Source organism: Scyliorhinus canicula, chromosome 2, assembly GCF_902713615.1.
Source record: "Scyliorhinus canicula chromosome 2, sScyCan1.1, whole genome shotgun sequence".
Taxonomy (NCBI): domain Eukaryota; kingdom Metazoa; phylum Chordata; class Chondrichthyes; order Carcharhiniformes; family Scyliorhinidae; genus Scyliorhinus; species Scyliorhinus canicula.
This window is the reverse complement of record NC_052147.1, coordinates 143,674,209-143,697,466: the sequence shown is the minus strand read 5'-3', so window position 1 is coordinate 143,697,466 and position 23,258 is coordinate 143,674,209. Positions and strand designations below refer to the sequence as shown.

The 23,258-nt window shown below is 46.4% G+C and overlaps 1 protein-coding gene across 5 annotated transcripts in view; it reads right to left on the bottom strand.

Annotated features, from left to right (window-relative positions):
• ccnyl1 (cyclin Y-like 1) overlaps positions 1-23,258 on the bottom strand; it is a 125,535-nt gene that overhangs the window by 101,731 nt on the left and 546 nt on the right. The window contains exon 2 of one of the 5 annotated variants that reach the window (XM_038787320.1): positions 22,357-22,429. The exons of 3 other annotated variants lie outside the window; for them this stretch is intronic. The gene's annotated coding sequence lies outside the window, so the exon portion shown is untranslated. Of the gene's footprint in view, positions 1-22,209; positions 22,317-22,356; positions 22,430-23,258 lie in introns of those variants that run through there. One more of the 5 variants, XM_038787327.1, reaches the window with a different exon arrangement.

Here is a 23,258-nt window from a genome sequence, read left to right as displayed (position 1 = left end):
GGGCGGCCAATGTGTCGATGGTGCGCAAGTGGGCAATGGAGGGGGAGGGGGCAGCATGGAAACGGATGGAGAGGGCGTCCTGTGGAGATACAAGCCTGGGGGCCCTGGTAACGGCGCCGTGGCCTCTCCCTCCTACGAGGTATACCACGAGTCCGGTGGTGGCGGCTACCCTCAAGATTTGGGGGCAGTGGAGGCGACATAGGGGAGAAGTGGGGGGCTCGATGGAGGCTCTGTTAAGGGGGAACCATAGGTTCGTCCCGGCGAACATGGATGGGGGATTTCAGGGATGGTACAGAGCGGGCATCAGACAGCTGAGGGACCTGTTTATTGATGGGAGGTTTGCGAGCCTGGGGGAGTTGGAGGAGAAATTTGGGCTCCCCCCGGGGAACATGTTCAGGTATCTGCAGGTAAAGGCATTTGCTAGGCGGCAGGTGGAGGGATTCCCTTTGCTTCCCACGAGGGGGGTGAGCGACAGGGTGCTTTCGGGGGTCTGGGTCGGAGAGGGGAAGATATCTGATATCTACAAGGTTATGCAGGAGGCGGAGGAGGCGTCAGTAGAGGAGCTGAAAGCTAAGTGGGAGGGGGAACTGGGGGAACAGATCGAAGACGGGACATGGGCTGATGCCCTGGAGAGGGTTAATTCTTCCTCCTCGTGTGCGCGGCTTAGCCTCATCCAATTCAAGGTGCTGCACCGGGCCCACATGACTGGACGAGGATGAGTAGGTTCTTTGGGGGTGAAGACAGGTGTGTCAGGTGCTCGGGGAGTCCAGCGAACAATGCCCATATTTTCTGGGCATGCCCGGCGCTGGAGGAGTTCTGGAAGGGGGTGGCGAGGACGGTGTCGAGGGTGGTGGGATCCAGGGTCAAGCCAGGATGGGGACTTGCGATTTTTGGGGTTGGGGTGGAGCCGGGAGTGCAGGAGGCGAAAGAGGCCGGTGTGCTGGCTTTTGCGTCCCTAGTAGCCCGGCGAAGGATCTTGCTACAATGGAAGGATGCGAGGCCCCCAAGCGTGGAGACCTGGATCAATGACATGGCGGGTTTCATTAAGCTAGAGAAGATCAAATTCGCCCTGAGAGGGTCGGTACAAGGGTTCTTTAGGCGGTGGCAACCTTTTCTCGACTTTCTGGCTCAACGATAGGGTACGGGAACAGTAGCAGCAGCAACCCGGGGGGGTGGGGGGGAAGGGGGAGGGAAAAGGTGTGGGGGGGGGCGGACGATGACTATGTTAGTTTATTTGATTTAAATTTATTTTTAAGTTCTTCTGTTGTTCATTGGGGTTGGAGGGGTGGGGGATGGGATACATGCGTCGATACGGTCTGGGGGTGTTACAGTTATTATGGGTTATTTTGTTGCATTTCATTGTTTGTCGTTACGTTTCATATTTTCTGTAAAAAATTCCAATAAAAATTATATTTAAAAAAAAAATGCTTTCCACTTGCCCGGATGAGTATAACCCCAACACCAAAGAAGCTCAACACCATCTAGGACAATGCAGCCTGCTTGATTTTCACTCATCCACCACCTTAAACATTCGCTCCCTCCACCACTGATGTATAGTGGCAGCAGTGTACATCATATAGATGCACTGCATCTACTCACCAAGGCTCCTTCAACAGCACGTTCCAAACCAATGACCTCTCAATGAGTAAAGTAAGGGCAGCAGGTGTATGGGAACATCACCAATTACAAGTTCCCCTCAAAATCGCACAACATCCTGACTTGGAACTATATTGCCATTACTGAACTGTCAGTGGATCAAAATCCTGGAACTGTCTCCCTATCAGCACTGGGTCCACCACACCACATGGACATCAGCAGTTCACGGTGATGCCTCACCCCACCTGCTCATGGACAATTTAGGAATGGGCAATTAATTTTGGTGTTGCCAGCTGTGAATAATTTTTTTTAAAAACATGTAACACCAATACAATCTCCTGTGATTCAACTTTCTGGCAGTTTTATTTTGAGCATAAGGATATCATCCCATCAAATGCAAATAAACTCAGTACTGGAATGTTTCTGCCCTGCAGGTTCAGAAAGCAGCTTTCCCTAAAGGATCTGGCAAGGGAGTCTGCAAACAGCTAGTAGATGAGAATGCGGTAGTCTAAGATTACTCACCCCTCTGATCTACCATCTCACCCAGTTGGAAAAGCAGCGAGCCTTCATTCATCAATCCCCCAACACTTAATCCCCAAATGGCTAGAAGCATCCAGTCATCCCATGCTTCAGCATGGACATAAACCAGCAGTATCTTCTCTCATTTCAAGCTGTCCCTCCTATTGCTGCATCGAACTAGAGTACTGAAATAGAAAGGTTCATGATGCAAGGAGTGAATTTTCTCCTTTGTGCCTACACAGGAGTGCAGGACATACTATCTCCCGAGAATCTCCTTTAAGGGGGTCAGCCTTAGTTTAGTAGTAAGCAGTCTCGGCTCGGAGTCAAAAGGTCATAGGTTCAAGCCACTTTAATTGCATACCTGCAAATAAGAATAAATATTTACGTGCTACACCCAATAGAGGGCTGGAAAATTCTACGTCAGCTAGCCAGGAAGCATTGAGCTTTCAGATTTAGCAAGCTGATAAACAAGAGCAGCTTACACATAACATTCACTTGGCCCTTCCTCCACCTAACCCGCAATTTTAGATCAAATAAATTACTGCACAAGAGGCCATTCAGAAGGGCAGCACTGCGGCACAGTGGTTAGCACTGCTGCCTCACGCCACAAAGGTCCCAGGTTCAATCCCGTCTCTGGGTCACTGTCCGTGTGGAGTGTACACATTCTCCCCGCGTTTCCGTGGGTTTCGCCCCCACAACCCAAAAGATGTGCAGGGTAGGTGGATTGGCCACGCTAAAAATTCCCCCTTAATATGGAAAAAATGAATTGTGTACGCTAAATTCTTCTTTTAAAAAAAGAGGCTAGTCAGGCCACAGCCTCTGTGGCAACTCGAGCACTTTCTGAATCTAAATCCTGTTTCCGTGCCATTGCCCTTACCCTGTGTGCTTTCCTGTTCTTCCCTCCTGCTTCCCAGCCTTTCTGAGCTTATCAGGCCCATTTTAACGCTTATACTTCACACCCTAGCTTCTCTTCTGAACTGGAAAAAAATGTATCTAATTTTATTTCTTTTTAAAAAATCACTGGTTACGGTTGAAGTAAAAGATCCCTGATGGTTAGACGGATTTAGACTGTAAACAACAGAGCAGAGAATATTTCAGATTGAAATTATGTAGTCTGCAATGAGTTAGCTGAGCCTACCCAGAGCATGTGGTTGGGCACTATAATTAGTTCCAGCACCCTGGGTTAGAGAGAGGTGGAAGTCATTTAGGGTCACTGCTTCATCTTTTGAAATACGTGTGAAGATATAAAGCTGGGATTGGTGGTGGAGGGGGGTCAAGTTCAGTAATGACATACTGTAGCAGTTTAAAAAGGCGGTTCACTGCCACCTTCTCAAGGACAATTACGAATGGGCAACAAATACCGACCTTCCAACAACGCTTACATCCCATTAAATATATATTTTTTTTAAAGTTGCATGCTCCCTTCGGATAACCTGCTGATAACTTAGTGTCAAAGGTCACAAATATTGGTAAAGTTCTCGCTTTTGAATCAGAAGATTGTGGGTTCAAGTCCCACTCCAGAGACTGGAGCATAAAATCCAGGCCCACAATTGCGGTACAGTACTGAGAGAGTTCTGCACTGGCTGAGGAGCTGTCCTTCAGCTCGGGCGATAAAACAAGACCCTGTCCCCTGTCGCAGGTGGACACAAAATATCCCATGGCACTATTGAAGAAAAGCAGGGCAGATATACCCATTGTCCCAGGCAATTTAATAATAATCTTTATTAGTGTCACACCGAAGCTTACATTTACACTGCAATGAAGTTACTGTGGAAATCTCCTCTCGCCACACTCTGATGCCTGTTCAGGTACACTGAGGAAGAATTCAGAATGTCCAGTTCATCTTACAGCACATATTTTGGAACTTGTGGGAGGAACCCGGAGCACCCATGCAGACAGAGAGAGAATGTGCAGACTCCGCACAGACAGTGACCCAAGCGGGAATCGAGCCTGGACCCTGGCGCTGTTTTCATCTTTCAGCCAACATTATAGAATATTCGGTCACCATCTCACTGCCAATTGCAAGACTTTGCTGTGTGCAGAAACAGCTGCTGTGCTTTACGCAAGATATACAGCAGAGAAACAGGCCATTTGGCCCAACCAGCATATGCTGGTGTTTATGCTCCATGCTCCACTTGAATCTCACTTGAACCATCTTTCTGTTTATCAGAATAACCCTGATGTTTATAAGGGGGAAGGTGGTTTTGGACCCGGAGGGGGTGAACGATGTGTTGCGGGAATTTTATAGCCGACTCCATAAATCAGAACCCCCAGCCGGGGAGGAGAGTATGAAGCAATTCTTGGGGGTGGGGGGCCGGAGCTCCCGAGGGTAGATGAGGAGTTGGTGGAAGGCTTGAGAGCCCCAATCAGGCTTGGGGAGGTGATAGATGGTCTGGGGGTGATGCAATCGGCTAAGGCTCCGGGACCTGACGGATACCCGGTGGAGTTTTACAAAAGGTTTTCTGGGTTACTGGGGCCGCTCTTGGTAAAGGCCTTTAATGAGTCCAAGGAGCTGGGAGTGCTCCCCCCAACATTGTTACAGGCATCGATTTCCTTTATTATGAAGCGGGATAAGGATCCAGAGAGCTGCGGATCCTATAGGTCGATCTCTCTTTTGAATGTAGAAGTGAAGTTGCTGGCAAAGATCCTGGTCACACAGATAGAGGACCGTGTCCCGGAGGTAATAGAGGAAGTTCAGACGGGATTTGTGAAGGGTCGGCACTTGACGTCCAACATTTGACGGCTCCTAAATGTTTCAATGATGCCAGCGGAGGGGCACGAGGTTGAGGTGCTGGTAGCCATGGATGCAGAAAAGGCCTTTGACCGGGTGGAGTGGAACTACTTGTAGGATATTTTAGGAAGGTTTGGGTTTGGGCAGGGATTTGTGGACTGGGTCCAGTTGCTATACCAGGCACCAGTGGTGAATGTATGAACCAACCGAGTTCGGTCAGAATACTTTAGCTTGTGTAGGGGAACAAGACAGGGGTGTCCGCTTTCCCCACTACTGTTTGCCCTGGCCACAGAGCCCTTGGCAATGGCCCTTAGGTCATTGAATGTTTGGCAGGGGATAGCGGGGGGGGGGGGGGGGGTGGAACATAGGGTCTCGCTCCACGGAGGCAATTTGCTCCTGTACATAACAGGCCCGCTTTGGGGGGGGGGGGGGGGGGGGAAGAGAGAGAGAGAGAGAGAGAGAGAGAGAGAGAGAGAGAGAGAGAGAGAGAGAGAGAGAGAGAGAGAGAGAGAGAGGAGAGAGAGAGAGAGAGAGAGAGAGAGGGGGGGGGGGGGGGGGGGGGGGGTGGCTGGAATTATGGAGATACTGGAAGAATTTGGCCAGTTCTCAGGGTACAAGTTAAATATGGGTAAGAGCGAGGTGTTTGTGATCCAGACACGAGGGCAGGAGAGGAGACTGAGGGAGCTACCATTCAAAGTGGTGGGTAGAAGTTTTAGGTACCTGGAGATTCAGATGGCTAGCGACTGGTGTCAGCTACATAAGTTATGAAAAGAGACTGCCACAGGTGAGACATGCTCCCGCTGTCGTTAGCGGGGAGGGTGCAGACTTTGAAGGTGACAGTCCTCCCAAGGTTGCTGTTCGTTTTTCAATGTCTTCCAATTTTTATCCCCAAAGCTTAGGATAAGGTAATGCCTAAAACGGGGATTGGGGAGGGGAGGGTCTCGGAGTTATACAAGGAATTGATGGAGTGGGAAGAGGTACCAATCGGGGAAGTGAAGAGCAAGTGGGAGGAAGCGTTGGGAGGGGAGCTGGTAGTCGGGCTACGGGAAAAGGCCTTGAAGAGAGTCAATTCATCCTAGTTATATGCCAGGCTTAGCCTGATCCAGTTCAAGGTGGTTCACAGGGCCCACATGACGGTAGCCCAGATGAGTAGGTTTTTCAAGGAAGTGGAGGACAGGTGTGAATTGGATTGGATTTGTTTACTGTCACGTGTACCGAGGTACAGTGAAAAGTATTTTTCTGCGAGCAGCTCAACAGATCATTAAGTACATGGGAAGAAAAGGGAATAAAAGAAAATACATAATAGGGCAACACAAGGTATACAATGTAACTACATAAGCATCGGATGAAGCATACAGGGTGTAGTGTTAATGAGGTCAGTCCATAAGAGGGTCATTTAGGAGTCTGGTAACAGCGGGGAAGAAGCTGTTTTAGAGTCTGTTTGTGCGTGTTCTCAGACTTCTGTAACTCCTGCCCAATGGAAGAAGTTGGAAGAGTGAATAAACTTGGGGGGGGGGGGGGTCTTTGATTATGCTGCTCGCTTTCCCCAGGCAGTGGGAGGTATAAATGGAGTCAATGGATGGGAGGCAGGTACAAGAGATGGACTGGCCAGTGTTCACAACTCTCTGAAGTTTCTTGCGGTCCTGGGCCAAGCAGTTGCCATACCAGGCTGTGATGCAGCCCGATAGGATGCTTTCTATGGTGCATCTGTAAAGGTTGGTACGGGTTAATGTGGACATGCCGAATTTCCTTAGTTTCCTGAGTAAGTATAGGCGCTGTTGTGCTTTCTTGGTCGTAGCGTCGACGTGTGTGGTGATCTTGATTTTTGAGTAGCAGTGCTCAAGGGTGTTGTCGCTCCTGGTGGGACAGGAGATATGCTGTGGAGGAGGACGCTGTGGGGGAAGCCCGTCGAATCATGTGCAAATGTTCTGGGCGTGTCTGAAGTTGAGGGGATTCACGGACGTCATGTCAGAGGTCCTGGAAGGGAGGGTGACTCCCAGTCCAGGAATGGTAATATTTGGGGTATCGGAAGATCTGCACCCCCCCCCCCCCCTTCCGGGGAGGGGGTGGGTGGGGCATGTTCTGATGTTCTGGCCTCCTCCTACCTGGTGGCCTGGGGACGGATTTTGCTGGGATGGAGGGACTCGGAGCCTCCAAAGTCAGGAGTGTGGGTTAGCGACATGGCGGGGTTTCTCAGTCTGGAAAAGATTAAGTTCGCCTTGAGAGGTTTAACTCGGGGGTTTGCTCGGAGGTTCATCGACTTCTTTAAGGAAAATTGAATGTCAGCAGAAAGGGGGGGGCGGAGATAATGGGAGGCATGGCAGTGCAAAATAAGCACAGGGAATCTAATATATGGGTAGTTAGGAGCTCGGTAGGGGGTAGCTGGGTGTTACTGTCATTGCACTGGTCGTGTGCGTTAGGCCGCTTGGTTGTTTAGAATGTTAATTTGTTAAATTTGTCAAACTGAAAATTACAAATGCTTCAACAAAATATTTTCCATAATAAAAAAAGAATAACCCTGATGTGGAGATGCTGGCATTGAACTCGGGTGGGCACAGTAAGAAGTCTTACAACACCAGGTTAAAGTCCGACAGGTTTCTTTGGAATCACTAGCTTTCAGAGTGTAGCTCCCCTTCTCCTTCACATGCTTGTCTCGCCTCCCCTTAAAAGTATCTATATCACAAATGAAAGTTGTGGCAGATTTTTCTTCTGATGGCCAATGAAGTGTGGAAGGGAGAGGACCTGAACAAGAAATCAACATCAACAGGAGAGAACAATTTGGCGGGACTGATTTGGTAAATCAGTACACTTTAAAATGACTAGTGTGCAGTCATCTTGTGTATTTATTTGGTGGACGTAAAGAACTTTTTTGGGGCTACAATGCAATTGCATAAAATAAACGAGACTACTGTCATTAAACTATGAGAACACTAAGCAAGTGGGGAATACCTGTATCAGGCCTTAACTGGAGTAATCAGAGTCCTCTTTTGTCGGGCTGGGACAGCAAGGCACAAACATTCTGACTAACAGCTTGCATTTTATATAGCACACTTAACATACTAAAACATCCCAAAGCAGTTCAAAGAGCACAATACGATCAAATCTGGCACCGAGCCACAAATGATAACAGTCGACTATGACCCTATAAAAAGTTTGGCCAAAAAGATAGGTATTGAAGGAGCCTCTGAAAGGACAGAGACAAGAGAGGTGAATGGGTTCAGAACATAGAATTTAGAACAGAGAATTTACAGTGCAGAAGGAGGCCATTCACCCATCGAGTCTGCACTGGTCCTTGGAAAGAGCACCCTACTTAAGCCACACACCTCCACCCTATCCCCGGAACCCAGTAACCCCACCTAACCTTTTTTGGACACCAAGGCCAATTTAGCATGGCCAACTACCTAACCTGCATGTCTTTGGACTGTGGGAGGAAACCGGAGCACGCGGAGGAAACCCACGCAGACACGGGGAAAATGTGCAGACTCCGCACAGACAGTGACCCAAGTTGGAATCGAACTTGGGACCCTGACGCTGTGAAGCAACCATGCTAACCACTGTGCTACCATGCTGCCCCAAGGGATGAAGCTCTAGAGATTAGGGCCTACACAGCTGGATACACAACCATCAACAATGGAGCAACAAAAAAAATCAGAGAAGTGCAAAAGTCTGGAAGTGGAGAAATGCAGAGTTCTCCAAGTGACCTCTACTTGACTCATTTTACACTGCAAACAGCTATGGCCGCAAATTTAGATATGCCAATGATTGTGGGTATGATCCATGTCCATGGAGCTCAATGGCACCTTGACATCACTGTCTGCTCAGTTTGCCACCAACTCCTAACTTTCACCTATTTAGAACATAGAACAGTACAGCACAGAACAGGCCCTTCGGCCCTCAATGTTGTGCCGAGCCATGATCACCCTACTCAAACCCACGTATCCACCCTACACCCGTAACCCAACAACCCTTACTTTTAACCTTAACCTTACTTTTATTAGGACACTACGGGCAATTTAGCATGGCCAATCCACCTAACCCGCACATCTTTGGACTGTGGGAGGAAACCGGAGCACCCGGAGGAAACCCACGCACACAGGGGGGGGACGTGCGACTCCACGCAGACAGTGACCCAGCTGGGAATCGAACCTGGGACCCTGGAGCTGCGAAGCATTTATGCTAACCACCATGCTACCCTGCTGCCCCACCGAAGATTCAGGCTGATGGTGGGCCTCTTTCTTTACTGGGACTACTGTCACACATGGACCTAGACTGAGCATTGGTAACATTTTTTATCCACATATTATCTAGATGGTAATCCTAGCTTTTTTTTCCCCTTCTCATAAGAACTAGGAGCAGGAGTAGGCCATCTGGCCCCTCGAGCCTGCTCCGCCATTCAATGAGATCATGGCTGATCTTTTGTGGACTCAGCTCCACTTTCCGGCCGGAACACCATAACCCTTAATCCCTTTTTTCTTCAAAAAACTATCTATCTTTACCTTAAAAACATTTAATGAAGGAGCCTCAACTGCTTCACTGGGCAAGGAATTCCATAGATTCACAACCCTTTGGGTGAAGAAGTTCCTCCTAAACTCAGTCCTAAATCTACTTCCCCTTATTTTGAGGCTATGCCCCCTAGTTCTGCTTTCACCCGCCAGTGGAAACAACCTGCCCGCATCTATCCTATCTATTCCCTTCATAATTTTAAATGTTTCGATAAGATCCCCCCTCATCCTTCTAAATTTCAACGAGTACAGTCCCAGTCTACTCAACCTCTCCTCGTAATCCAACCCCTTCAGCTCTGGGATTAGCTTCGTGAATCTCCTCTGCACACCCTCCAGCGCTAGTACGTCCTTTCTCAAGTAAGGAGACCAAAACTGAACACAATACTCCAGGTGTGGCCTCACTAACACCTTATACAATTGCAGCATAACCTCCCTAGTCTTAAACTCCATCCCTCTAGCAATGAAGGACAAAATTCCATTTGCCTTCTTAATCACCTGTTGCACCTGTAAACCAACTTTCTGTGACTCATGCACGAGCACACCCAGGTCTCTCTGCACAGCAGCATGCTTTAATATTTTATTGTTTAAATAATAATCCCATTTGCTGTTATTCCTACCAAAATGGATAACCTCACATTTGTCAACATTGTATTCCATTTGCCAGATCCTAGCCCATTCACATAACCTATCCAAATCCCTCTGCAGACTTTCAGTATCCTCTACACTTTTCGCTTTACCACTCATCTTAGTGTCATCTGCAAACTTGGACACATTGCCCTTGGTCCCTAACTCCAAATCATCTATGTAGATTGTGAACAATTGTGGGCCCAACACGGATCCCTGAGGGACACCACTATCTACTGATCGCCAACCAGAGAAGCACCCATTAATCCCCACTCTTTGCTTTCTATTAATTAACCAATCCTCTATCCATGCTACTACTTTACCCTTAATGCCATGCATCTCAATCAAGTATTGAGGACAAATGCAACATCCTTGCTGCTACTCCAGTTGAGATCATCTAACCTGATACAGATCAGTCAACAAAACATGGACTCAGGACATAGATATTACAGCAGCACAAAGAGGCCCTTTGACCCATCGTGTCTGCGGCAGCCATCAAGCACCTATCTATTTTATGCTGGCTCTTTGCTACAGCAATCTCAAAATAATCCCACTGCGCTTCTCTCTCTTCTCGTATCTTTGTCTGTTCCAGTGCTCAATATATTTATCTACTTTAAAAGATGCATCAACTAATCCTTAACGCAAAATATTCCATGCTTTAATAACTGCCTACAGAAGGAAATGTTTTCCTAATCCCTCTCTGGAAGGATTATGGTGAATTTTAAAACAATGACCTGGCATCATTGACTCCACCACCCCAGATAATAGCCTCTCACCATGTATTCTTAGTCTTCTCTGCTCCAGTGGAAGTAGTCTCAATGTCCCAGGCTTATATTAATAGTTTCCCATCTCAGACACCATTCTCATGAATTAAGGTGTCTGTTCTCCATGAATATTCCGAAAATGGGGCAGTGAAAATGGCACACAGCACTCTCACTGTCGTCATTGGACATGGAGTAGAAACTTTGCTACACAGTGAGGGATTATGAGTGGTACCACAGAAAGTAGTTAAGGCATATAGCAAAGATTAGGGAGGCGCTAAACAGGTACATAATAAAGGAATAAAGGATATGGTGATGCAGTCAGATAAAATAAGGCAGGAGCATCTAACAAGCTTGTCATAAATTCTTGCTCTCTGTTCACACCGAGGGGTTAATGGCCTTCATCTGTGCCTTAACATTTCTATATTCCTACTTTATGCCCCATTTATAAAATCAAAACTGCTGCTGGCCTTTTTCATGGCCTGTTCTTGCATGTTAAAGGAATGATACATTTGTTGATTTGTGTGGCTAATTATCTATTGAGTCATCAGGGAGCTCCGTTATTCACTTCTTTAAAAAGTCATGGTATTTCAGGCACTCCTGGGTAGGTTGGGGCAAAGTCAACTACAATCACAAAAACGTTTATACTGTTGTTAGGTTTCTATCCTGAGCAGACAGGTCTCTTGCAGAGTATTGCCTATTCTAAAATAGTTATTGTTTCAAAGCAGGAGTGGAAAATACATAAAGCTAGACCTCACGGAAATAGGCCACTGGCTCTAAAGGAACCTCCTTCCACCATTCTTAAACGACCCCAGTCAGCAAATCCTTTGAATTCTTTCTCCCTCAATTATGTATCTAGCTTCACCTTAAACACACATATACCACTCTCCCAAACCATTCCATAAGGTACTGAGGTCCTCATTCTAACCACTCTCTGGGTAAATTTGAATTCCCAATTGGATTTGTCAGTTGCAATCTTATATTTATGACCCACAGTGTTGGATTCTCCCTGGATAAGAAGACACATCTTCTCTAAATCTCCCCTCTCAAGCTCTTTCATAGTTCAAAGATCTTCATTCAGTCGCTTCTTTGTCTCTTTATTCTAGAGCCCTAGTTTGTTGAGTCTTTTCTGCTAGCTGTTGAATTTAAATCTTTACAATTCAATAGTTGTAGATCCAATTACAGGAAATATCGCAGCCAGTATTCCGATGGATCAGTGGCAAAATTGATCAGTCTGGGGATTGATTTGTATTGAGCCATACATACCAACAGCACCCTAAGATGCCGGGCTTGGTTTGCGCTGAATTAATTGATCAAAGCAGGGATTTGGCACTCAGCATCCCTCACGAGGTAGGAGGAGAAAGTAAACAGCTGAAAAGCACACTTGCCGATGATTTTCAAATGTTCAGGATTGGCTTTGTGCTGTTCCCATTGTCAAATTGCCCGGTGACGTATGCTGGCGAGACTCAATTGAAAAAGTGATTTCGAAAATGTACTAAAAGCTTTGTGGCGCGGAGAAGGCATTTGATCGTGTGGGGTGGCGGTACTTATTCGAGGTTTTGGGAAGGTTTGGGTTTGGGCCAAGATTTGTGGCATGGGTACGGTTGCTGTATGTGGCACCAAGGGCGAGGACGAATGATATGAGCTCACAAAGCTTTGACTTACACAGGGTTCAAGGCAGGGGTGCCTGCTGTCGCCGTTGCTGTTTGCGCTGGCCATAGAGCCGTTGGCGATGGCTCTCAAGGGGTCGGCAGAGTGGCGGGGATTGTGAGGGGACAGAGAGGGACAGAGGGAGCATCAGGTGTCACTCTATGCCGATGGTATCTTGCTGTGTGTTTCAAATCCATTGGACAGTATGGGAAGGATTATGGGCCTGCTGGGAAGGTTTGGAGGGTTCTCGGGGTACAAACTGAATGTAGGTAAAAACGAGGTATTCCCGGTGAATGAGCAGGGACAGTGGGCTAATTTAGGGGGGATGACGTTTACGGTAGCGAGGGACAGGTTTAGGTATTTGGGGATTCATGTAGCAAGGGAATGGACGGGGCTCCATAAGTGGAACTTAACAAAGCTGGTGGAGGAGGCCAGGGAGGATCTTACGAGGTGGGATGCACTGCACTTAACGTTGACGAGGAGGGTTCAAGTGGTGAAAATTAATATTCTGCCAAGGTTCTTGTTTATCTTTCAGGCTCTCCCGATCTTTATACCAATGGCTTTTTTTTTCAGAAAGTGGACATGATCTTTTCAGACTTTGTATGGGCGGGAAAGGTGCCGAGGGTGGGGAGGACCCTGCTACAAAGGCAGAGGCAGCAGGGTGGATTGGCGTTGCCAAACTTGCTTCATTATTATTGGGTGGCAAATGTGGACAAGGTGCGCCGGTGGCGAGAAGGAGAATGGGTAGAGTGGGTTAGGAAGGAGGAGGAATCTTGTAAAGGGTCTAGTTTGACGACGGCAGTGTTGCCAATGGCTCCGAGTAGATATTCAGGGAGCCCGGTGGTGCAGTCCACGGTGAAGATATGGAATCAGTTGAGGAGGCACTTCAGGGTGGAAGGGATCTCGGTGCTAACTCCGCTGTGCGAGAATCATGGGTTTGAGCCAGGGGGATGGATAGTGTGTGCAGGAGATGGAGGGAAGTGGGGCTGGTCAAGGTGAGGGTTCGCCAGTCTGGAGGAGCTAAGGGAGAGGGTAGAGCTGCTGAGGGAGAGTGAGTTCAGCAGGTTAGCGACTGCGCAAAAGGTCAGGAGGGGGTTCCCTAGGTTGCCGGGATACGCACTGCTGGAGTGAGTGCTGCTTCCAGATGTGGAAGGGGAGGGAAGAATTGGGGATATATACAAGTGGTTGGGGGAGAAGGGAGGCGAGCGGATGGTGAAGATCAAGGAGAAATGGGAAGCGGAGTTGGGAGGGAAGATCAATTGGAGAGTATGGAGTGAGGCACTGTGTAGGGTAAATGGGACCTCCTCTTGTGCAAGGATGAGCCTGATACAGTTTAAGGTGGTGCACAGGGTGCATATGACTCGAGCGAGAATGAGTGGGTTCTTTCAGGGGGTAGCAGATGAGTGAGAGGTGTGGGCGGAGGCCAGCAAATCACATGGACATGTTTTGGGGTTGCAAAAAATTGGGAAGATTCTGGGCAGGTGTGTTTGTGGTCTTAGCCAGGATAGTGGAGGAGGAGATGGACCCGGACCCTTTGGTGGCGATATTTAGGGTTTCAGAGAAGCTGGAGCTCATGGAAAGGAGGAAGGCCGATGTCGCAGCCTTCGCCTCTCTGACTGCAAGGCGGCGAATTTTACTGGAGTGGTGTTCGGCATCACCACCAGGGGTAGCGGCTTGGTTGGGTGACCTGTTCGACTTCCTGCAGTTAAGAGAAGATAAAGTATGAGTTAAGGGCCTCTGTACGGGGGTTTGAGAAAAGGTGGGGAATGTTTGTGACCATGTTTGAGGAGCTGTTCATCACAGGTGGAGGGGGGGGTGAAAAAGGGGGACAATCTGTACTGACTGTATAGTTGATTGTTGGGAAGTATGTTTCTGGAGTGTTTATTTGCTGTAACCTGTTTTGATACAGGTTTGTAATAAAATACATTTTTTAAAAAAGCATTGTGGAGGTATAGAATGCACTGCAACATCCAATTAGGTGGGGGAGGAAGTGAAATGGAGGGGACAGTCTGGAATACAGTGCCTGCGAGGGTGGTAGAGACGGGTTGCCTCGCATCCTTTAAAAAGTACCTGGATGAGCACATGACACACCATAGCATTCAAGGCTACAGGCCAAGCACTGGTAAATGGGAATAGGTAGGTAGGTCAGGTGGTTTTCATGTGGCGGTACAGACTCAATAGGCTGAGGGGCCTCTTCTGAACAGTGCATTGCTGTGATCATCAGTTGCATAACACTGGTTAAGTTACAGTTAGAATATTGTGTGCAGTTGTGGCGTCTGTACTAGAAGAGAGCGGAGTTTGCAGCAGAGAGGGTACAGAGAAGATTTATGAGAATAAAGGTGAAGATGCAACTAGTAGAGTTGACCAGGGAGAACCAGGGTTATTTAGACTTTCAGAAGGCTTTTGACAGGGTCTCGCACAGCAGATTGCAATATAAAGTGAAAGTGAATGGGATTGCAGATAGTATCTTAACAATAATCATCTTTATTATTGTCACAAACAAGCTTTCATTAACACTGCAATGAAGTTACAATCAAGGGTCAATTTAGCGTGGCCAATCCACCTGCCCTGCACATCTTTGGGTTTGTGTGGTTGAGACCCACACAGCACGGGGAGTATGTACAAACTCCACACAGACATTGACCCGGGGCTGGGATCGAACCAAGGTCCTTGGCGCTATGAAGCAGCACCCTATAGTTAGAGGATAAGGAGTAAACCTTAGAAAGTGGTGAATCTGTGGAATTCACAACCACAGAAAGTAGTCGAGGTCAAAATGTTGTGTGATTTCAATGAATAGTCTACTCCTGCTTCTATTTTCTATGTATGTATGTTACTGCGGATCCTGGAATCTGAGACAAAAACAGAAAATGCCAAACTATCTCAACGGGGGGGGGGGGGGGGGTGATACAGGCGTTGATACGGTCTTGGTGGTGTTACAGTTATTATGGCGTTTCATTGTTGCTTTTTATTGTTCGTTGTTATATTTTCTGTAAAAAATTCCAATAAAAAATTTTTTTTTTTTAAAGTCTGGAAATTGTAACACGTCTAATCGGAAAACGAGATGATGTTCCTCCAGTTTGGGGTGGACTTCACTGGAACACTGCAGCAGGGCAAGGACAGATATGTGGATATGAGAGCAGGACAGTGAGATGAAATGGCAAGCGACAGGAAAGTCTGGGTCCTGCTTATGGATGGACCAACGGTTTGGATTTGGACTTGTTTATTGTCACGCGTACCGAGGTACAGTGAAAGTATTTTTCTGCCAGCAGCTCAAACAGATCATTAACTACATAAAAAGAAAATAAAAGAAAATACATAATAGGGCAACACAAAGTACACAATGTGCTTTTCTGCAAAGCGGTCACCCAGTCTGTGTTTAGTCTGTCCAATGTAGAGTAGACCGCATTGGGAGAAGCAAATGCAATAAACCAGATTGAAGAAGGTGCACGTGAAGCGCTGCCCCATCTGAAAAGAGTGCTAATGCCCTTGGATGGTGAGCAGGGTGGAGGCAAAGGGGCAGATCTAACACCTTCTGTGATTGCATGGGGAGGTGTGGTGGGAAGAGGGTGAGGTGTTGGGTGTGATGGAGGAGTGGACCAAGATATGCCAGAGGTAATGATCCCTGCAGAATGCTGACAGGGGGAGTGAGGGGAAGATGTTTGGTAGCGGCATCATGCTGGAGTTAGTGGAACTGGCGGAGGATGATCCTTTGAAAACGGAGGCTGGTGGGGTGAAAAGTGAGGACAAGGGGGATCCTATCCTGGTTCTGGGAGGGAAGGGGTGAGAGCAGAGTTGCGGGAGATGGGCCAGACATGTTTGAAAGCCCTGTCAGCCACAGTAGGTGAGAAACTATGATTAAGCAAAAAGGAAGACATGTCAGCAGCACCAGTTTGGAAAGTAGCATCATCAGAACAGTTGTGACGGAGGTGAAAGAACTGGGAGAATGGGATGGAGTCCTTACAGGATGTGGGGTGTTAAGAGCTTTAGTCGACATAGCTGTGGAAGTTGGTGGGCTTGTAATGGGTACTGGTGGACAGTTTATGCCCAGAAACGGAGATGTCAAGGAAGGAAAGTGTCAGAGATGGACCATGTGAAGGTGATAGAGGCATGGAAACTGGAAGTAAAATTGATTATTTTTCCAGGTCCAGGCGGAAACATGAAGTGGCACCAAAACAGTCATCAATGTACCAATAGAAAATGCGGGAGGAGGCCAGAGTAGGACTGGAACAAGGAATGTTCCACGTACCCCATAGAGACAGAAAAAACTGGGACTCATACGAGTACCCATAGCCATACCTTTGACTTACGAGGATGTTACCTAGACTGGAAAAGTTTAGCTTTAAAGAGAAATTTGACAGACTGGGGTTGATTTCTTTGGAATAGAGGAGGCTGAAGCTAGTCCCAATTGTAGTATGCAAAATCAACAATGAAGAGTGGTTAAGGAGACCCTACGTGCCTTCGTTGAGGGGTCCATAACATGCGGGGGGTGGGTGTGGCAGAAGTTTAGGGAAAGAGGTCGGACGTTTAAGAGGAGATTCAAGGAGATATTTTTTAACCCAGAGGATTGTCGAAGTCTGGAACGCACTGCCTGAAGGGTAGCAGAAGTAGAAACTTTCCTATCATTTAAATAATTCTTGGATGTGCTCTTGATGTGCCAGAACAAAAGTTGGAAAGTGGGATTAGGCTGGGTGGCTGCTCGTGAGCTAGTCTGAACACAATGGGCCTAATAGATCTCCCAGCCCCCTATAAATTTCTACGATTCTCTGAAGGCTACTTGGGTAAAACTGTTTGAGCCCTGCTTATGTACCAATATAAATAACTCCGAAGTATACAAAACTGCTGCTTAACACACTAATAGAAAGCACCCCCCCCCCCCTCACAGTCAGTTCTGGTATCCACATGTCCTGCCAACAACCGCTCACATTAAGAACGGGAAGACAACCAGAATCTCAGCAATGCCTTGAAGTGAAACCAATCACCACCACACAGAGTGAAATTTACACCCCGAGTCTCAGGATGACACAGACAGAACCAGCTGCAAGCTCTCTCTCACCACGTGAATTATCTGTAAACAACTGCACCATTTTGAAATCTCCCCTGCTTCTCCAGAGGTTATCGCATCATTGACCGCAGTGACGAAAATGCTACACAGTGGATAAAGTTACTGAGAAAGGAATATCTGTCCCCAGAATAAGGCCGGAAGTAGAAAGCAGCCTGCCTTTGACTTTTAAAACTCATGGGGAGAGAAATGCACGGAACCTCTCTCTCCTTCCTCCCCACCCATCAATCAGCAACACAGCCTCCCTGCCCAATAACTATCAGAAATACATTTCCTATAATCCTTAGATTCAATGTGCAATTTGATTGGTTGTTAGATCTCCAGCATCAAGTGGTTCACACTGCTGCCTCACAACGCTGAGGACCCAGGCTCGATCGAGGTCCCAGGTCACTGTCCGTGTCGAGTTTGCGCATTCTTCCCCTGTCTGCGTGGGTCTCATCCCACAACCCAAAAAGATGTGCAGGTTAGGTGGATTGGCCATGCCAAATTGTCCCCTAAGTGGAAAAAAATGAACTGGATACTCTCCATTCAAAAAAAAAACTCCAGCATCAGGTGAATTCTATACTCCCTGGACCAACCTAATATCTGACGTAACACACAAAGACACTCAAGACGCATGCAATATTATAGTAATTCTAAGAATTCAGTAGGTATTCATATGAGTTACTTAACTTCAAAGTGCAATATTGATAATACGGACTTCAAAAATTCTTCACAAAAAAGAATTACTTGTTCTCATGTATGATTTCCATCCCTATTCTTTTTCTTAATATTATTTATCCCGTGTACATTCCCCCACACCCTGTTTTGAAACTTTGGTTATTTATCATCTTTCAGATAGTTAGGTTGGTCCAAAGCACTTCAGCCAACAAGATTTTAAAAAAATAAACTTAAGAGTGCCCCAATTAATTTTTTTCCAATTAAGGGGCAATTTAGCGTGGCCAATCCACCGATCCTGCACATCTTTGGGTTGTGGAGTGAAACCCACACAAACACAGGGAGAATGTGCAAACTCCACACGGACAGTGACCCAGAGTCGGGATCAAACCTGGGACCTCGGCGCCGTGAGGCAGCAATGCTAACCACTGTGCCACCGTGCTGGCCTCAGCCAAAAGATTAATTGTAAAATACAAATACAATTGTCATATGGTCAAACCCGACAACTGTTTATCGTAACGTCCCACATAGAACATCAAAAGAATGGTTCGTTAATCAGTTTCTCGTGGTGTTAGGTGAGGGAGGTGGGCTGGTCAGGGAACTGGAAGAACAATCCTGTTTCTCTTTCAAACATTATCTTGGGATCTGTTGCTTCTATCAGAATAGGCATACTTGGCAACACTCAGGTGACCTGAGCCAACCATCCTCTGACTTGAGAGAGAAGAGGACCAAAAACTGAGCCGCGCAGACATCTTTTCATATCACTCAATCAATTTTCCGAAGCCTCCTTCAGCTCCTGATTCTCGTAGCCAACATCAGCTCAATGAGAATTAGACCAATGCAGTGTGAACCCATTCTCAGTTAACCGGGCATTGCTTTATTAAAACTTGCCACTATTGTATACTTAGAATGGGGTCTCACACTTTTTATAATTTTCATAAGTCCAGCAAGAATGAAAAATTGCTATTTACCATTTTACCTGCCTTCTTTGCTACAGAGTTGACCCACGTATACTATAAGACATTCAGTAGCAACATTAGCAAATCAAAAATGAAAATACGCTGCTCGCCTAAAAGATCAAAGTGTCAGCCGTGGCTCACTTTCCTCTCAAATTCTGAAGACCGTGGATTTAAGCTCGGCTCCAGAGACTGGAGCAGCAACATCTAGGCTGCCATTTTGTTGAAGCGCTCCACTACCAGAACTGACAATTTCCAGATGAGATGTTAAACCAAGGCCCTGTCTGATCTCTCAGGTGCACATAAAAGATCCCATGGCAGCATTTCTAGAAAGAGCAGGCAATTTCTCCTCTGCAATGAGGAAAATACTGCAGATGCTGGAATCTGAAATAAGAACAGAGGATGCTGGAAAAACTCAGTGGGTCTGGCAGCATCTGGCGAAGAGCTTATGGTAAAGCCAAAAAGGACTTGAAACGTTAACTCTGCTTTCTCTCAATGCAGTTGTTGCCAGACCTGCTCAGTTTTTCTATCACCCTCTATTTGACTTCTCCTCTGTACAACATTTATTCCTCCACCAATCTCTCAAATTTGATTATTTGGTGATTGTTACAACCTAGTTCGTAGGGTCTTGCTATGTACAAAATGGCTGCTGCATTTCCCATATTGCAGCATTCAAAAGTACGTCACTCATTGAAGTGCAGACTTTTTTTAAAACCCAGAGCCAAGATTACTGACATAAAAACAAGTGCTACTGAGAGTACCTTGCCATCAGTATATCCTGCAAAGTACTGACAAAGTAGTATTTTGCTGACATCAACAGAACTAATGCAGGGTTTGTTTATGATATACCATTGTGTCTGCTAGCTGTCTTTCAGGAATTCCAATCATACATCATTCAAATTCACTGGCATTCGGAGGATCAGCAAGTTATACTACAGTAATCTTCCCACAGGCAGACACTTAAAAGCTGTGTTGTGCATATTCACGCAACAATCAGTCTAAAATCGATATATTGTAGGATCCCAGATGTTCTCAACTTCAAGAGCTCAGGGAAGCAGCTGCCCCCTAAATAGTTTTCCACAGGTCAGATGCACTGCAATCACCAACACAGAGCCTGTCGGTGCACCCCAGTGTGACAACTGTCCACCTATGGATGTAATGCATTGCTAGTTACCAGGCTATTGCTCGAAAATAAATTTGCTATCCAAATATCTCCCCTCATTTGCCGGACCCGTTAACTGAAGCTGGCTGTCGAACCGCATGTACAAATTGGCTGCTGCATTTCCCACATTGCAGCCTTACCTCCAAATGACCGTTCTTCATAGGTGACACTCGGCAGTGATAATCTGCATACCTTTTTGAGCAATAAGGTAAGGATGGAGAAATGTCACAGGTGAGTCAAGTACCAATCTTGCCTGGAGCAAAGTGGAAAATACAAACAAATTTTCCTGCTCCTCACCCGGAGCACTGGAAGCTAATTCAATGTCCCCACTGTTGATGTAACTGATTGTAAAGCAAAACCCAACAAATATGACATTTATCTTTTTAAGACAGATACTGTCACCTCTTGAAAGTTTTAATTTAAAATTTTTTTTAAAAAAAGTACCCAACTCATTTTTTTTCCCAATTAAGGGGAAATTTAGCATGGCCAATCCACACCTTTGGGTTGTGGGGGTGAGACCCATGCAGTTTAGGGGAGAATGTGCAAACTCCACACAGTGATCCGGGGCCGGCATTGAACCCGGGCCCTTGGAGCCGTGAGGCAGCAGTGTTAATCACCTTGCCGCTCTCTTGATGATTTCTAACAATAAAATTCTGGGTGACAAAATTCAAATTATAATTGCAAATATCAGAAAAACGGAAACTTTGTGCAAAAAATGTGTAACTCAATCCTCTCGGACTTTTGGCCAAAATCAAGTATCAGATCAAACCCACAATGGGGCGCAACACATTTTCTTGTCAGCTTGGATCTTTAGTGTCTCTCTTGTGGAGAGCAGGAATTGGCTTCAATTTGAAATGATTTTTGGAGCTAACAATGAGATGGATTAAGAGTTTGCCCTGTCCACTTTGTGCATTGGCTTTGTAACTTTAAGGATGGGATAATGTTTTTTAACAATACATAAATGTGTAATCAAGTAATTTGAATTGAACAAACTGAATTATCAAAACAAGAATCAGTGCATAAGGACATACAAATCAGGAGGAGTAAGCCAATCGGTCCCTCGAAACAGCTCTAACATTTGATAAGATCATGGCTGAATTGATCATGGCCTCTACTTTCCTGTCTATCCCCTATACACTTGACTTCCTAGTCAGCCAAGAATGTAACTCAACTTTCAAAATATTCAATGACCCTGGCGTCACTGCTTCCCAGGGAAGAGAATTCCACATACTGATGGCCTTCAGAAAAAATAAATATCATTGCTATCTTAAATGGCAGATCCCTTAATTTTAAACTGTGTCCCCTGGTTCTAGTTTCTATCACAAGAGAAAATATCCTTTCAGCATCCACCCTGTTAAGTCCCCTCAGAAACTTATATGTTTCAATAAGATCACCTCTCATTCTAATAAACTTCAATGGACACAGGCCCAACCTGTCCAACCTTCCCTCAATGTGTTCATTCAAGAAATTAGTCAAATGAAACTTGTCTGTACGGCTTTAAAAACAATTATGTCCTTTCCTAACTAAGGAGATGATATAGTGCACTACTACAAGCACTAAAATTACCTGATAAATAAATATGAACATACAGTGCAGAAAGAGGCCATTTGGCCCATCGAGTCTGCACCGACCCACTTAAGCCCTCACTTCCACCCTATCCCCGTAACCCCTCCTAACCTTTTTGGACACTAAGGGCAATTTATCATGGCCAATCCACCTAATCTGCACATCTTTGGATTGTGCGAGGAAACCGGAGCACCCGGAGGAAACCCACGCACACAAGGGGAGGATGTGCAGACTCCGCACAGACAGTGACCCAAGCCGGAATCGAACCTGGGACCTTGGAGCTGTGAAGCCACAGTGCTAACCACTATTCTACCGTGCTGCCCCGAATTCCTCCCCTCGTGAATGCACGCTTTCATAAAATGGTGCACATAAATGCACATTTCTTGGAATTCAATAAAAAAGGAAAGAGAATTCATAAATAATTAACAACGCAAATCAAAATTAAGTACTTCTGCTGATGAGCACGATTTGATTGTTCTTTCAGTTGCCATTTTCAGTTGAATAGCACCTCTGAAAGGTGTATAAAACGCAGGATTGGTTTCTCCAACAATCTAGAGGTACAACATGCATTACCTGGTGTGGTATTATGCTAGTCACAGCAGGAAGATCATAAGCCACAGGCTCTTGCTCCAGACCTTCATCCACACTGGAAGGCAAACATCCAATAAAAAGCAGGTTCAAGGCTCCATTGCGACACCCGTCATAATATACATCTATGTATATAATGGAGTGCAGACAGGCAGTGATTGACACACAGGATGACCAGTAAGCACACAGAACAAAGCAGCCAATCACCAGTCAGGACACTACCACTATAAAGCCAGAGGGCACTAGGATCCCCGCTCTCTCCAGACCCAGCCACTGAGACAGTCAGAGTTCGTGAGCTAGGCAGTGCAAACACCATGCGGCAGCTAGTAAGTCTGGTCAGACTAGTACTAGGTCTCCAGTCAAGTCAGCATAGTGTCAACCCACAGTTGAACATGTATAGTAGTTAAGACGTTAAATAAAATCATGTTGCATCTTATCAAGTGTTGGAGGTCTGTCTCTTGCTACACTGCATCAAATGCAGTCCACATCGACCCAGCCTGCACAACACATCAACACCCTCCTCACAGTTTAAAAGACACAGCCTGCCCAATCGTGAGAAACTGAATTGAGGCACCAGAAACTGCGAATGAGTGCAGTATCCCTGCAAGGGCATTGGGTGGGGGGGGGGGGGGGGGGGGGTATTTAGCCCCATCGTGGGGAGGAAGGAAAAGAAAAGGCACAGAAACTATTAGGCAACGAACAAACTATCCCGGTTGCCAATTATGCGTGGGATTTGCTGTTGGGATGAAGGGACAACTTCCAGCAGTTCAGTCTGCCCAGTAATCCTTTGCTTAAACTCCCTGCTGCAACTTGACATCTGATTCCAACCAACTTGTTTCCCTGGCTGGAGCAATGCTGTGACGTCACTGGCGTCTGGTGTCACCACG